This window comes from Girardinichthys multiradiatus, chromosome 5, assembly GCF_021462225.1.
Source record: "Girardinichthys multiradiatus isolate DD_20200921_A chromosome 5, DD_fGirMul_XY1, whole genome shotgun sequence".
NCBI classification, from domain to species: Eukaryota; Metazoa; Chordata; class Actinopteri; order Cyprinodontiformes; family Goodeidae; genus Girardinichthys; species Girardinichthys multiradiatus.
Window position 1 is genome coordinate 332427 of NC_061798.1, and position 4972 is coordinate 337398.

A 4972-nucleotide genomic window follows, 5' to 3' on the forward strand; every position below is an offset into this window, starting at 1 on the left:
TGCTTAAACGGTAAAAGAGAACTAGGATTCCATATTGGAAAGGAATTTTGTGTACAATTATTCCTAGTTATGGTGCTGCTAAGGATTAATGAGTTGTCAGTTGAGTTAGAATATCTTACTGCTTTCACAGAGGGAGGTTTCACTGTTCTGACAAAGGAGCAGCAAGCTCTTAGAACATGAGTTTGCAAAGTAGAATGGCTTTGGGATTATCTGTTAGGGTGATGGTTTTGAAGAATTTTTTTTCTTTTAATTGTGATTACTGTTGGAAAATATTTAAAATACTTAATAGGGTCTGCATTGCTATGCTCAAGTTAGGTTTAATAATGTGTGAAATAAAATGTATTGTGTAAGTTAGAGGCTTGCTCAAAACAGGCCTGTGTCTGTGTGTGTCTGACTTGGCTTGGTCGGCCCGGTACCAGTGAAGATATTTCTGTACATGTCTGAAAATAACAGCCAAAAGTAGAATAACAGGAATGTTGTGAAGGTCGAACAGACAGCTGAATGCCAGGTGTAAGAGTTCAACTGACACTCAGCTAAAAATATGTGTTTTTTCTTTGTAATTGTACACGCCTTGCTTTTGAATAAAAACCCTGTTCTGGGGAGGAAAAGTCAGAAGTGTTTCTGGTGACTCAGCTGGAACACCTCTCCCCGGCCGGGCAGAAGAAACTGTGCAGACTCTGTGCTTCCTTTTATTATTTAGTTTTACTAAAACAGTATAGCATATGACTTAGTTTTTCCAAAACAAATTAGCACGCAGGAGTTTCTGGGAACAACTCCATCATTACCTTGTAATCAGAAGAAAGGAGTTGTAATGGACATTCTTGTATTAAGTGCTCTAAGGTGTTCCAAAGTGTATGACCTTTAGGTTACCTCTCTTTCTTCAGAACATCTGTGTTAGAGGAGGAAGCTGTAAAAGCCAGTATCAGACGTTTGATGGTTAAAACCCATGCTTTAGGGTGATGTCTCAGGAAAAGCAGATGGTCTGCTCATAGATAACTTTGTTACCTCTGATCCGAGGAGGGTCTAGGGCCATAAAGCACAAACTCTTTTAAGTTGAGATAACACCCACATACTCTTTAAATACTGTGTGTAAATGTTGACACCACACTGAACCTAAAGATAGATGACTATGATGACATGTAAATGAAAATATCTTTGACGCCTGAGTGTACTCATAATTGTACTTCATAAAATGACTTTATAGCAGAAAATTGAAAGAAGTTTCTTTTAAGTGAAATGAGAAAAAGTACAATGATGACATGAACAAGGCTTGTTTTAATTCTTTTACTTTTATTACATTTTGTTTTCTTTTATTTATTATATTGTTTTATTATTATTGTACTCTACCATGGTTGATGGTCGCCTTGTGCGGAGGGGCGTGGGAGTATTTTTTCCACAATATAATCTGCTTTCCGTCCGTGGGTTTTTCGCTCACACAGAGTGTTTTCTTTTACATGTATCAAATCATGATGACTTTATTCGTGATAAAAAAGGAGGGACTGTTAGGGTTTGAAAACTTTTGTATTGTTTATCACTCATGTCTGGACAAAGTGCTTTTCCCTCCCACATGCCACAGAAAGAAAGATGGGGGACAGGAGTGAGTTATGCTTTTATCAGCAACATCTAGGGGCTATTCGTACCAAGTCCCCACTCCCTCTCTGTTTAAAAGCAAAACACATGCACCCTAACCTTTCTGACCCCACGCACACACACCCCCTGAATGTTTGTTGAACTGTGTGTGAACCAGCATGTATACATAAAGAGGGAGGGGTGCCAACACTTTGTAGTCTGCACTGCAAAGTGAGCTACCCTTGCTGCAAGTAAAACTGACTCTGTATTGTTCTTGCCTCTGAGTTGATTAATTAATACCTAACAGTGACGCCAAATTGTTGTAGAAAAATTCGCATCCAGAGACTGATGATTGTCACTGAGAATCAGCTTTATTTTAATATTGCAAGAGAGAAGGATTTTACAGCATTGGAGATGTACTCAGTAGTGCTGCCAAATCATTCTGCCTAGACAAAGCAAAAGTTATCCTAGAAGCTACAACAGTTTTCAAGGTGCCTCTCATGAGACCTGTTGTCCTAGACATAATCTTAACAGTGTGGCATACATATTATCTCACACAGCTGCAAGCAGAAGGCTGAGAAACCATTACTCTAAGACTAAATAAGAGAATAATGGAACAACACTAGGGGTTCTAATACTTTTGTCAGTTCCTGTAGAGTATCAAGGGGCAAATCTAGCAAGGCACTAAACATTTCCATAACATTATGTTGCTCAGATGATGATGGTGGAAGTGAGAACAGTTGACCTTAGAGAGAGTAGTGGAGCTGCAAAGCAGAGCAGCTCCTGAGGAGAACATGTGGAGGATGAGAGGAGCTACAGAGCAGTCAGGATGTTGGAGAAGACCAGATGGTAGGTGGACTTAAATAGGAAGGTTTTTCTAAAGCACATGGACACATTGGAATTAGACAGATGCTGGAGAATCTGAAGGAGTGGTGGCATCCTTTTATGACAGACATGGTGAAACACTTTGTTAAATGCTGTACAGTGTGTGGCCAATTCAACCCAAAGAAAACTTTGACATTGTTGCAGGGAAAATTTCCTTTAATCACAAGACCATGAAAGGAAATAATTATTAACTACACAGACATGGTACAGTCAGTAAGAGGTTTCAGATATCTGCTTGTGTGTGTGGATGCTTTCACAGGATGGCAAGAAGCATGGCCAGGGAAAAAGGAAGATAGTAAAACTGAGGTTAAATGTCTCATTAACCATTACATTCCCAGACACGGGTTTCCTGAAAAGATAAGGACTGACAATGGAACCCATTTTAAGAACCAGGAGCTGCAAGAGGTGAAGTCCAGTTTGGGACTGAAACTGGTGTGGCTCGGTGTATCACCCTCAGACCCAAGGAAAAGTTGAAAGAATGAATCAAAACCTCAAAAACAAATTGGCTAAAATCTGTGCACAGACTAAATTATCATGGGTCGATGCATTACCTCTTGCTTTGATGTCAATTAGGTGTTCAGTGAACTCAACCACAGGATACACTCCATATGAGCTGGAAACCAGAAGGAGTTTTCTGGTACCATGAGGAGCAGTTCTGACATCTACAGGTGATATACAGAATTTGTCACACAAAGACAATTTTTCTCAGCTACTGATGGTGGTGGAAACCTACAACAAGGTTCTGGGAGCTGAGAGATCTACAGGAGAGCCAACAACACCCCAGGTCGAGTGGGTGTGGTTGAAAGTCATCAAGCGGAAGTGGTTGGAGCCAAGGTTCACAGGACCATACCAGGTGACCTAGAGGACATCTCACTCAGTGAGGCTGAAGGGCAAAGGAGACACGTGGTTTCATTGGAGCCAGTACGCTGAGGCACCGGAACCAGGGAGACCCCTGGAGGAGATTGGAGGAAACACAGCTTCATCACAAGGGGCAGAATAATCCCCTGAGCTGTGTCAGACAACTAGGCAGTCTACCTTAGTTGTTGAAGAAAAAGACCAACAGACACCAGCGCACAAGATGTCACCTGTATAAGGGACCAACGAACAGCGAGACTGCAACACCCGGAGGATGAAAGGACGAGATAAGACACAAAAGAATAAAAATAAAAAATGTATAAAAAATTAAAATTTATGCTTTTTACTAAACAAAAGTTATATTTTATGTTATTGCATTTTACTCTTTTATGATATTCATCTATTGTAGTGCTTACTGTTCAGGGGCCATAAGGATTGTGGTGATTGAACCCAGACATTGTTTGTTTTGTAATTAAGAAACACAGATTAATTAATAGGACTGAGAAGACATCCTCCACTTAGAAGGGGTCAAGACATCCCTGCTGAGGATCAGAAGGTCTTAAGCACCCTGAGACTACAGAAGCAGGAAATGCACTAGTCCTAAGGCAAAAGTAAGTCAGAGGCAGCAGGGCCTAAAGCATAGTTAATGTAAAAGAATCCTTCTGTCCCCTCTGGAGTAAGAGTTGTATATTGATATTGCTTTGATTCATTTTTATCTTCTCTCTGACAGGATTAATTAAAATTCACAGGGATAATTACATTTCAGCGAGTTCCATTACATTGTCGGTTCGGTTCCAGGCATGCTTAAACAGTACTAGCGGCCGCACTAATAACCAAAATGGAGGGCACCAGTGGGAGCACTGAAACTAAACAGCCCCCTTCTATAGTTATGCGCAGCCCGTCTGACCCTTGTGTTGAGAGGCCACCCCAGTGAATTGTCTCAGAATCCGTGGTGTGGAGGTTGGGATCAGGTATTGTGGAACACTGGACCAGGCAGTTACACTCATCGTTATGACCGCAGGTACAACTTAGGACAGCTGCAAAAGAATATATCCTTGATTAGAGCCACACCGACACCTGGTGGGCCTGCAAACCCCTCATGTTCTCCACTCGATATCTGACATATGTGCAACTCACCTCACGATCTGTTAAGACAAGCAATGGGTATTATTTTGTCATAGGTGTCGACAAATCAGGAAATGACCCTAAAGGCATTATTAAGGTACAACTATTCAATTCAATTCAATTCAGTTTTATTTATATAGCGCCAATTCACAACACATGTCATCTCAAGGCACTTCACAACAGTCAGGTACATACATTCCAATTAATCCTAACCATTGAACACTGCAGTCGGAGTAAGCTTTTTATTCAAATTGGATAAAAAGTTTTTCTATCTAAGGAAACCCAGCAGATTGCATCCAGTCAGTGACTTGCAACATTCACTCCTCCTGGATGAGCATGTAGAGACAGTCACTGGCGTTTACTTTGCAGCAATCCCTCATACTGAGCATGCATGTACCGACAGTGGAGAGGAAAAACTCCCTTTTAACAGGAAGAAACCAGAACCAGACTCAGTGTGAGCAGCCATCTGCCACGACCGACTGGGGGTTTGAGAGAACAGAGCAGAGACACAAAAAGAACACAGAAGCACTGATCCAGG